Source organism: Elephas maximus, chromosome 16 (assembly GCF_024166365.1).
Source record: "Elephas maximus indicus isolate mEleMax1 chromosome 16, mEleMax1 primary haplotype, whole genome shotgun sequence".
Lineage (NCBI taxonomy): Eukaryota > Metazoa > Chordata > Mammalia > Proboscidea > Elephantidae > Elephas > Elephas maximus.
The window spans coordinates 25,181,359-25,194,319 of NC_064834.1; positions in this window are offsets into that span (position 1 = coordinate 25,181,359).

Consider the following 12,961-nt stretch of genomic DNA (forward strand, 5'->3'; position numbering starts at 1 on the left):
CTGCCATGGGCTTGGAGGTAGAGAGATGTGACATGCGTGCCAGATATTTGGCAGGCCTAGCAAGGGGCCTTTCTCTGTCTTAGTCCATAATCAAAATGTCATTTCTGGGTGTTCAGGGGCCCCAGATTTGCTTCAGGGCTCCCTAGTGCTGTCACTGGATCAGTTTACAAGGAGTATATGCGTAAAACTTGTCATTTCTTCCTATAATTATAATTTGTATAAGATGTGGGTTGATGAATTAGGAATCTAGGCTGAGGTCTAATGGACCAGAAGACTTTGCCTCCAAAAGCAGTGCCTTTGCTTCAGAAACAAAAACAAAAATTTTTTCTCATTTCATACCTCTAAATTAGGTCAAGAGTCCCTGGGTGGTGCAAGGTATTAATGCACTTAGCTGCTAACCAGAAAGTTGGAGGTTCAAGTCCACCCAGGGGCACTGCCAAGAAAGGCCTGGTGATCTACTGAAAACTCAGCTACTGAAAATTCTGCAGAGCATAATTCTACTCTGACACACACAGGGTGCCATTAGTTGGAGTTGACTCCATGGTAACTGGTTTTTTTTTTTTTGAATTGGATAAAGACTGAGAGAAGCCCTAGGGGTGATCCTTGATACTCTCCACCCAAGCCATCAGCAAGACCTGCTGAATATGACCACTTCTCGGCCCCCCATCGCCTGCTCTCATCCAACCCACTGCTGCCTCTTGTCTGGTCTGTTAACATAGATTCCTATCTGGACTCCCTCATCTCACTCTACAATCCGTCTTCTACACATGTCTTAAAAACGTAAATCAGGTCCTATCATTTCCCTGCTTAACACTCTCCAATGGCTTCACATCATACTTGGAATAAGATCAAAATGCCTTACCGTGGCCTGAAATATCTGCAAGATCTAGCCCATGCCTGTCTTTCTGACCTCATCTCCTGCTGCGCTCTTTCTCTCTCCCTCCCTTCTAGGCACCGTGACCTGCTTTCTGTTCCTTGGTCTCGCCAAGCTCATTTCTACCTCAGCCCCTTCACCAGTATGTTCTTCTCCCAGATCTGCACGTGGATTTCTCTCTAACTTCATTCAGGTCTCTTTCAAATGTCACCTTCTTCCTTGACCCCTTTATCTGAAGTAACATCTCCTCTCCACGTCGCTCCCTATTCTCTAACCGTATTTTATTAATTTTATTCATGGTGCTTATTAATACTGGATATTTTATGTTAATTTTTTTTCTTTTTACTTATGTATAGATTTTTTGTCTTCCCTGCTAAGAACATAAGTCTTTGAGGACAGGGACTCTTATCCATTTATTGCTGTATCCCAATACCTAGAAGAGTGCCTGAAACACAGTAGGTGTTAAGTGCTTGTTGAATGGATGAATGGTCTATTGAAATGATAGGCTTTGGGGTTGTATATCAAGTCATGTGGGGTCTCCAGGCAGTGACGTTCATGGATCTAGGTGGGAATCCTTGGCTAGGAGTGTGGAGCCCAAGACCAGCTGGTGGTAAGGGCTGATTTGGGAGCCACAGTCAGAAATCAGAGTATCTGGGGAATTGTGGATCAATGTCATAATCCAAGTGAATGATCATGACAGCAGACATGACCTCCTAGCACAAAGATCTTAACATTGAAGCAATTTCTATCACAGATGGAAGCCTACTAGGACAGGGCCCCCAGCGTGGCCTGAATAGGGTCTGAAGTTGACCTTGATTCAGAGATGGTAAATTGGTTAATCCAAGGAAGTTGGAGGTAGAGTCCTATCCGCTATGAGGCCAGCATAGATCGATCTGTTTAATTCTGAAGAGTCTGTGGAGAGACATATGCCTTCCCAAACCAGCTCCAGACACATTATAACCTCCTTGCTGATCCCCCAAAACAATTCTTCAGGGGAGATGTCATTATGTAGACAGTCCCCCAGGGGCCCATGAGTTCCATGGCCCACTCACTTCTCAGGCCGGGGAACTCCGCTCAGCAGCAAGGGGCCTCTGTGTTGGCTGGGAATCCCCACTGAAGCAGCAATCTTTGTGGGCTTTAGCTGCAAGATACTTTTCAGATTTACTTTTCAGCCTTGTGAGGAGGAAAAGTGGCTGCTGCCTCTGATGAGGTACAAGAGCCAGTGGTGCCAAAACATCTGAGAATGGGAAGATTATTTCTAGAGATTGGAAGCAAATGTCCAAGCTGGAAGGGTTGTAGGTACTGACCTTTGTGTGCCACTCGCTGCCCCTCCCTCACCCAACCAAACTCAATTTGTATACTCCTAAGATCTGTGTGGAAAGAAGTACATTACTGTGCATTCATAACTCTGCTATCATTTGAGGGCAAGTAGAAACGAGGCTTAGCTTGGCGTGGCTTCTAGAGGAAGTAAGGTGAAGATCCTTCTCCCCAAACCTACTCAGTAAACCGCTTAGACCTTTCATGACTCAGAAACCACAGACCCATCGGCTGTATGCATCTAGTCATTCTTGTCTACAAATATTGATGAGAGCCTATATTGTGGCTAATGCAATGCTTGGGAGTTGAGGACGTATGGTAAAATAAGACAGCTCCCTCCTTTTAACAGGAGATGACCACATTCTAGTGTAGTACATTCTATAACATGGAGAGCAGTGGAATCTCATCATAAGGAATATGAACTGAGTTTTGCCACTAACTAGGGCAAGTCACCTCACTTCGCTGAGCCTGTTTTCTCATCCGTATCTCAGGCAAATTATCCAACTTATGGCTTTTAATGCAGTAATACATGCCAAGTGTTTAGCCCATATGGCAATAAATGTTAGTTATGATTCTGGTTATGCTGTGGGGCACATTTATATACTGAAATACCGTATTTCTGGGCAAATGTATATATATGGTCAGGGGCAAATCTAGAACAAATTTGAGCAATTGGAGATTTCCTTTTGTATCTATCCAAGACTATCCCCTTCCCCACATCCTAGAAGCCCTGTGTGCTCTGGACCTCCTTCTGACTTTCTCTGTCAAAGTTATGCTAAAATGGGTTGACAGTTTGGAAGGGGTCCAAGTCCATTGTATTGTCATTGACTTAGAGCATTGCCTTCCTGGAGATATTGGCATCTCACCCAAGGCATGGTGTCACATCAGGTATTGGTAAAAACTACCTTTTCTGAAAGTAATGAAAGAGTTTATATTCATGTGGGGAGGGACACATAGATTCATGGAATAGTCCAAGTAACAGACCCATGAGTACATGGGAACTTGGTTCATAACAAATCAGTGGAGAAAGGAGAGCTATTTGAGATCACTAATTCAAAATGCATGCCAGAAAATAAATCCCCTTACCTCACACTGTATGCACAAATAAATTCCAGATGGAATTAAGACCTAAATATGAAAAGGAAAGTTTAAAACTTTGAGAAGGAGACGTAGGAAAGTTTTAAACAAGTCTCAAAAGGCATAAAAGAAAAGGAAAGGTTTACAAATATGATCATATTGAAACATTACACTCCTGTACCAAAACAGCACAATAAACAAAGTTAAAATACAAGCCACAGACTAAAAGAACGGCAGTGGGTTTGTTTGTTTGTTTGTTTTAGTGGGATAACCAACAAAGAATTCATAATAAAATTTTATTTTTTAAATTCCTACAAATTAATAAGAAAAAGACTGCTCAAGAAAGACAAAGACTATGAACTAGACAGTCACAGAAAAAGAAGAAAATTCAATCTCATTAGTAATAAGGGAAACTCAAGTTAAAATCACAGGGCACTACCATTTGACACCCATGAGACTGGCGAAATTAATAATATCTGATAAAACCAAAGCTTGGTAAGGGTATGGAGAAATGACCATTCTCACACATTGCTGGTAGGAGTGTAAACTGGTAGACCTACTCTGGCGAGCACATTGGCAATATCTTTCAAAGTTGAAGGTGTATGCTCCCTAAGACCCAGTGATTCTACTCTATAGTCCAGAGAATCTCTTGCACATGTGTACAAAGAGGTAGGCACAAGAATGTTCATGGTGTAAAGGCAAACAATTGGAAACAATTTAAATGCTCATCAATAAAACAATGCACAAGTAAGTTGTGAATGAATCATATAATGGAGTACCACAGTAGTTAAAATGAAGGAGATACAGCTACAAGTACCATCATGGGTCAATCTTCAAAAAATAATATTGAAGTAGAAACAGCAAACTATAGAAGGATCTGAATTATATGATGCCTTTTTTTTTTATTTAGAAAAAGGAAAAAAAAAAATTAAAGCATGCCAAACTATATAGTGTTTACATGGTATATTTTTATATTTATATATATGTTGCTTGTATGTGTGTTTATTATGTATGTACATAATAATCATATATTGTATAAAACACATATTGTTTATGTAAAAATACATAGTAAAAGTATCAAAACAAGTATGGGATGAACAAATACCAGCTTGCAAACAGGAGATGGTGGGAAGAACAACAAGATAGCATTGGCTTGGTGTGGGAGGGTTTAAAAAAGATTTGAACCAAACATAAAATGTTAACATTGTTAAATCTAGGAGGTTGCTGGTATATACATACGTGTTTATGCTATACTATATGTTTGACATGTTCTTAAATGAAAAAAAAAAATATGTAGAAAATAACTGGTTCCCTTTCTTGATGCTGAAACTGGCCTTATGGCTTTTCCAATTAGCTCTCCAATTAGATAATAAGTGTGGGGGCTTATTTATTCCCTACAGTACCTCATGGATTTGCAATATATAGTTTGACTGTATGTCATGTTCTCATCTTTGCTGGAGACTGTCTTTGTGTAGGGGAGGGATGCCACGTAGGGGCAAGTGACCCTATCATTACATGCTGGTGCTGGCCAAAGGGGTGAAGGGGCCTGACCTGTAGTTCATGCTCTACTCGTGAAGCTATGTCCCCAGTGCAGGGCCGTGTCCCTTGCATGCTATGTCCAACCAGAGAGGACACCTTTTATGAATTCAGGTGCCAGGGGAGGAGCCTTGTTCTAATCTGACCATCTAGCTGGAGGTGCCTTTTTCTGGTTGCGCTAAGGTGAAGTCTAGAGTAAAAACAGACCTGTTCTAGGAGATGAAGGCCAAGCACAGCATTTCCCAGCCCTACTAGGGTAGGTACTAACCAAATAGTTGGTTAAGAGGTTGAAAACTCACTTACACTGCTTGGGAACAGCCAGAGAAAGGAGGGAGGAGGATCCAACTTTCTCACTGGTCTCTACCTCAGTTCTTCTCAGCCAATGCTCAGCTCACATGACTGCGTTTCCTAAGTCTGCAGCCTCTGAGACAGAGCAGGTCCCACTGACCTGCCACCTACCCACAACCAAGAAGCACCCACTTGAAGACCACGTGGTGAATTATAAATTTGTGAGCATTTCCTGATGACCTTTAGTGAAAAAGCATGATTGATATCTGCTAAATTATCCTCACCTGGGGAGGCAAACTTAGATTCCTGACAGCAGATATTTGAGATTGAATTCATTTCCTCTGGTGTATTTATTTAGCATCTGCTTTGGAAACCCTGGTGGTGTAGTGGTTAAGTGCTATAGCTGTTAACGAAGAGGTCGACAGTTTGAATCCGCCAGGTGCTCCTTGGAAACTGTATGGGGCAGTTCTACTCTGTCCTGTAGGGTCATTATGAGTCAGAATCAACTTGACAGCAGTGGGTTTGTTTTTTTTTTGGGGGGGGGGTTGGAAACCCTGGTGGTATAATGGTTAAGAGGTACGGCTGCTAACCATAAGGTCAGCAGTTTGATTCCACCAGGCACTCCTTGGAAACCAAATGGGACAGTTCTACTCTGTCCTGTAGGGTCGCTAGGGGTCAGAAACGACTCAATAGCAACGGGTTTGGGTTTTTTTTTTTTGTATTGGATTAGGTCTACCACTTGTCTGTCAGTTTGTCATACTGTGGTGGCTTGGCTGTTGCTGTCAGGATGGAAGCTATACTACAGTATTTCAAATACCAACAGGGTCACCCATGGTGGACAGGTTTCAGTGGAGCTTTCAGACTAACACAGACTAGGAAGAGAGGCCTGGTGCTCTACTTCTGAAAATTAGCCAGTGAAACCCTTACAGATCACAACAGAACATTTACTTGCTTGCTTTGGACACATAATCAGGAGGAGTCAATAACTAGAGGAGGACATCATGTGCTGGTGAGGACAAGGGAGATCCTCAGTGAGATGGATTGGCACAGTTGCTGTAGTGATGTACTTGAACAAGCCGGCATTTGTGAGGAAGATGAAGAACATTCTGTTCTGTTGTACATAGGGTCATGAGTTGATGGCAGCTGTCTCTCCATCCATCCATCCATCCATCCATCCATCCATCCATCCATCCATCCATCCATCCATCCATCCATCCATCCATCCATCCATCCATCCATCCATCCATCCATCCATCCATCCATCCATCCATCCATCCACCCACCCACCCTCCACCCCCCACCCCCATCCATCCATCCATCCATCCACCCACCCATCTACCTACTCACCTACCTACCCACCTATCTATCCATCCATCCACCCACTCACCCATCTATCTATCTAACTTAGGTAAGGTACTGTGTAGACCAAAGCACAAACTAGTCCTCAGAAAGCTAAGAAACTGGTGGTACTTAGTAAGAAGGAGTCCCTGAGTGGAACAAATGGTTAAGCACTGGGCTACTAACTGAAAGGTTGGCAGTTCACATCCACCCAGAGGCACCTTGGAAGAAAGGCCTGACGATCTGCTTCTGAAATACCACAGTCATGAAAACCTTATGGAGCAGAGTTCCACTCTGACACACATGTAGTCACCATTAGTCAGAATCAACTGGACAGCAACTGGTACTTACTAAGAACCAAAAAAACAAAAACAAAAACTAAGAACCAGGGACATAATACATCCCCAAATGATGGTGATTACTTTCTCTCTTCATATGTATCTGTGGAGCACGGGGCGACAGTAGAGGAGAAATGAGCTACTTATTGCAAAATAAACAGGTATTTATATTCTATGCCTAAAAAGCCATAATAAATCCTTTAAGAAATTTTATATTGATACTGCCTTGAAGATGATACTTATTGGATCAATACATTATAATTGATTCCTTTTCTGTAGGTCCACATTTAAAGATAAAGCTATAACTTAAAAGTCAGTATAGTCCAGGTCCCCCACGTGTCTGTCAGTTTGTTGTACTGTGGGGGCTTGTGTGTTGTTGTGATGCTGGAAGCTATGCCACCGGTATTCAGATACCAGCAGGGTCACCCATGGAGGACAGGTTTCAGCTGAGCTTCCAGAATAAGACAGACTAGGAAGAAGGACCCAGCAGTCTACTTCTGAAAAGCATTAGCCAGTGAAAACCTTATGAATAGCAGCGGAACATTGTCTGATACAGTGCTGGAAGATGAGCCCCCCAGGTTGGAAGGCACTCAAAAGATGACTGGGGAAGAGCTGCCTCCTCAAAGTAGAGTCGACCTTAATGACGTGGATGGAGTAAAGCTTCTGGGACCTTCATTTGCTGCTGTGGCACAGCTCAAAATGAGAAGAATCAGCTGCAAACATCTATTAATAATCAGAACCTGGAATGTATGAAGTATGAATCTAGGAAAATTGGAAATCATCAAAAATGAAATGGAACGCATAAACTTCGATATCCTAGGCATTAGTGAGCTGAAATGGACTGGTCTTGGCCATTTTGAATCGGACAATCATATAGTCTACTATGTTGGGAATGACAACTCAAAGAGGAACGGTGTTGCATTCATCGTCAAAAAGAACATTTCAAGATCTATCCTGAAGTACAACGCTGTCAGTGATAGGATAATATCCATATGCCTACAAGGAAGACCAGTTGATACGACTATTATTCAAATTTATGCACCAACCACTAGGGCCAGAGATGAAGAAATAGAAGATTTTTATCAGCTGCTACAGTCTGAAATTGATCAAACATGCAATCCAGATGCATTGATAATTACTGGTGATTGGAATGTGAAAGCTGGAAACGAAGAAGGATCAGTAGTTGGAAAATATGGCCTTGGTGATAGAAACAATGCTGGAGATTGAATGATAGAATTTCGCAAGACCAACGACTTCTTCATTGCAAATACCTTCCTTCACCAACATAAACGGCAACTATACACGTGGGCCTCGCCAGATGGAACACGCAGAAATCAAATTGACTACATCTGTGGAAAGAGACGATGGAAAAGCTCAATATCATCAGTCAGAACAAGGCCAGGGGCTGACTGTGGAACAGACCATCAATTGCTCATATGCAAGTTCAAGCTGAAACTGAAGAAAATCAGAGCAAGTCCTTCAGAGCCAAAATATGAGCTTGAGTATATCCCACCTGAATTTAGAGACCATCTCAAGAATAGATTTGATGCATTGGACACTAGTGACCAAAGACCAGATGAGTTGTGGAATGACATCAAGGACATCATCCATGAAGAAAGCAAGAGGTCACTGAAAAGACAGGAAAGAAAGGAAAGACCAAGATGGATGTCAGGAGGCTCTGAAACTTGCTCTCGAGCATCAAGCAGCTAAAGCAAAAGGAAGAATTGATGAAGTAAAAGAACTGAACAGAAGATTTCAAAGGGCCTCTCGAGAAGAAGACAAAGTAAAGTATTATAATGACACATGCAAAGAGCTGGAGATGGAAAACCAAAAGGGAAGAACATGCTCGGCATTTCTTAAGCTGAAAGAACTGAAGAAAAAATTCAAGCCTCGAGTTGCAATAGTGAAGGATTCCATGGGGAAAATATTAAACGACTCAGGAAGCATCAAAAGAAGATGGAAGGAATACACAGAGTCATTATACCAAAAAGAATTAGTCGATATTCAACCATTTCAAGAGGTGGCATATGATCAGGAACCAATGGTGCTGAAGGAAGAAGTCCAAGCTGCCCTGAAGGCACTGGCGAAAAACAGGGCTTCAGGAATTGATGGAATATCAATTGAGATGTTTCAACAAACAGATGCAGTGCTGGAAGTACTCACTCGTCTATGCCAAGAAATATGGAAGACAGCTTCCTGGCCAACTGACTGGAAGAGATCCGTATTTATGCCTATTCCCAAGAAAGGTGATCCAACCGAATGTGGAAATTATAGAACAATATCATTAATATCACACCCAAGCAAAATTTTGCTGAAGATCATTCAAAAAAGGCTGCAGCAGTATATCGACAGGGAACTGCCAGAACTTCAGGCCAGCTTCAGAAGAGGTCATGGAACTAGGGATATCATTGCTGATGTCAGATGGATCCTGGCTGAAAGCAGAGAATACCAGAAGGATGTTTACCTGTGTTTTATTGCCTATGCAAAGGCATTCGACTGTGTGGATCATAACAAACTATGGATAACACTGCGAAGAATGGAAATTCCAGAACACTTAATTGTGCTCATGAGGAACCTTTACATAGATCAAGAGGCAGTTGTTTGGACAGAACAAGGGGATACTGATTGGTTTAAAGTCAGGAAAGGTGTGTGCCAGGGTTGTGTTCTTTTGCCATACCTGTTTAATCTGTATGCTGAACAAATAATCCGAGAAACTGGACTATGTGAAGAAGAACGGGGCATCAGGATTGGAAGGAGACTCATTAACAACCTGCGTTATGCAGATGACACAACCTTGCTTGCTGAAAGTGAAGAGGACTTGAAGCACTTACTAATGAGGATCAAAGACCACAGCCTTCAGTATGGATTACACCTGAACATAAAGAAAACAAAAATCCTCACAACTGGACCAATGAGCAACATCATGGATAAACGGAGAAAAGATTGACGTTGTCAGGGATTTCATTTTACTTGGCTCCACAATCAACAGCCATGGAAGCAGCAGTCAGGAAATCAAAAGATGCATTGCATTGGGCAAATCTGCTGCAAAGGACGTCTTCAAAGTGTTGAAGAGCAAAGATGCCACCCTGAAGACTAAGGTGCACCTGACGCAAACCATGGTATTTTCAATCGCATCATATGCATGTGAAAGCTGGCCAATGAATAAGGAAGACCGAAGAAGAGTTGACGCTTTTGAATTGTGGTGTTGGCGAAGAATATTGAATATACCATGGACTGCCAAAAGAACGAACAAATTTTGTCTTGGAAGAAGTGCAGCCAGAATGTTCCTTAGAGGCGAGGATGGCGAGACTGCGTCTTACATACTTTGGACATGTCGTCAGGAGGGATCAGTCCCTAGAGAAGGACATCATGCTTGGCAGAGTACAGGGTCAGTGGAAAAGAGGAAGACCCTCCACAAGGTGGATTGACACAGTGGCTGCAACAATGAGCTCAAGCATAACAACGATTGTGAGAATGGTGCAGGTCCGGGCGGTGTTTCCTTCTGTTATGCACAGGGTCGCTATGAGTTGGAACTGACTCGACAGCACCTAACAACAACATATTCCAGGTTAAATGAAGCATCAGATTCAATCATCCATCCATTTATCCAACTAACTATTCATCCAAGAAGCACTTACTGAGTGCTCACTATGTGCGAGGTGCTAGGGACAGAAAATTAAATACTATATTGTTTCTTCTCTCAAGGCAGTCAGTCATTCTGATAATTACACTCTGATGTTTTAAGGGCAGTAAGAGTAGGAAACTCAGTGGGCTATGGGATGCCTAACTCAGCAGCTGGTGAGGGATATATCTGGGTCAGAGAATCCTTCCCAGAGGAGGTGATGTTTGAAAGGCTGAGTAGGATCTGAGGTGGAAAGGGCATTCCAGGTAGAGGAGGCAGTCTGGTCAAAGGTAATGTAAACAGCATTGAATATTTTCTTGTTTGCCCAGACGTCATTATTCCTTTTCTTCTGTAACCCTTTGGGGAACTCCCCCTCCTCCTCTCTTGGGAGCAGTCTTTGTGGGGCCATCAATCAAGGTGTCTTGAAATCCAGTCCCGAGGCAGCTGAGCAAAACTAGGTCCATAAGACTCTCTCTCCCAGGAATTTAACTCTTCAGCCCAGTTATTGAAAGGAAGGAAAATGGTTGCAGAGCCCAAAAATATTGCCCATAGTTTCTGCTACCTGGATCCCCAGACCTGCTCTGGTTCTTGATTTTTCTGACTCTTCAGGTTTTCCTTCAGTTCTATGAGCTATCTCATATCTTTCCAATAAATTCTTTTTTGCTTAAGTTATCTGAATCAGTATCTGTAGGTTGCAATGAAAAAAAAAAAAACTAACTTACACACGAAAAACAAAAACAAAAATCTATGGTGGAAGCTTTAAGTAGGAATCCAGGCAGTGTATCCTTTAGTTTTACTGCCAGAGTTCTATGAGGAAAATTTCCAGGTCCATTAGAGCCTCTACTAAAAAAGAAAAAGAGAAAGAATTCCTCATCGTGCTGGGACTATGACATCTCCCCAGATAGATGAGTGATAGGAAGGGACTATCTTAGTTATCTAGTCAGCCATAACAGAAATACCACAAGTGGATGGCTTTAACAAAAAGAAATTTATTCTCTCACAGTCTAGGAGGCTAGAAGTCTGAATTCAGGGTGCCAGCTCCTGGGGAAGGCTTTCTGTCTTTGTTAGTTCCGGGGGAAGGTCCTTGTCATCAATTTTCCCCTGGTCTGGGAGCTTCTCAGCACAGGGACCCTAGGTGCAAAGGAAGTGCTCCATTCTTGGTGCTTTTTTCTTGGTGGTATGGGGTCCCACTCATCTCTACTCACTTCTCTCTTTTTATATCTCAAAGGAGATTGACTCAAGATACAACCTAATCCTGTAGATTGCATCCTGCCTCATTAACATAACTGCCTCATACCATCATAGACATTAGGATTACAACACATAGGGTAATCACATCGGATCACAAAATGGTGGACAACCAGACAATACTGGGAATCATGGCCTAGCCAAGTTGACACACATTTTTGGGGGACACAGTTCAATCCATAGCAAGGATATTCTTGGAGATGGCTGGGTTTGGGAAGAAGAGAGGTGAGTCCCATTGGCATTTGAACCTCTACCACTGGCTCACCTCTGTAGAGACAGAGGCCACAGGAGAGCTGCTACATGAGGCGTGCAGGAGAAAAGAAACTATGATGTTGCTTCACACCAAACCCAGCAAGAATTCACCAGAGACCACTCTGGATCAGAGACAATTTACCTGGTTGACCCTCAGGGCAAAAGTGTGGCTGACGAAGAGCCAAGCAGGTTAGATTTTGAGACTACTGCCGTCTGAGCTTCTTAGCTCCTAGCCAACAAGCCCAAGGTCTATTATTGAAGTGGAGACAATTAAAAGCTCTGGTTTTCTCATTGTATTGTAATTACAGCAGCATCTCTGGTACAAATTATGACTCATTTACTCTTCAAGGCAATTAGCATCTGGGCCACCACCAAGGAAACCCTTTTTCAGTTGCACAGTGGTATCACCTGGTGCCCACAGAATGGCTGTAGGCTCCAGTTCTTGAAGGAGGATGCTTTGCTCAACTTTGTCGGGGGGGAGGAGGGAGGTGGTGGAGAGGGCTGGGGAGTTCCCCCTGTCATAGGTGTGGCATGCTAATGATCTCATTGGAAACACTTGGGCTGGGATACCCCCAGGCTGATGTTGACAGTTACAAGGCTTTATTCTGATTATCATGATTGTGTATCTTGCTATTATTAGGATTTACCTGCAAAATGACCAAGGGAGTTTAGCTGGCAGAGAAGCACCTTAAGAATTTAAGTGGAAGGGTTCTGCTGCCTTTTCCACTTCTCTGATGGGGGCAGCCAGTGGGGGATTTTCCTTGGCAGATACATACAATGCAATGTCTAAAAGAAGGCGATCAATCATAAATTCAGTAGAAGTGTTGGAAGAATCAGAATCGTATCTCTTGCGAGTATCTGGCTCAAACACTCTCCGGAGTAGCCTCTAGTATCAGTCACAGCTCATGCTACTGCAGGTAACAAACATCCAGGATTGAACTGGTTTTAGCACAGTAGGGAATTTATTGTCTCTAGTCGTTGAAGAGTCAGGATGCTGATTTGGCTTTGATTTGTAGTTCAAGTTTCTGTCCTCTTGACTCTTGTGTTGGATTCATTTCCAGACTCCACTTA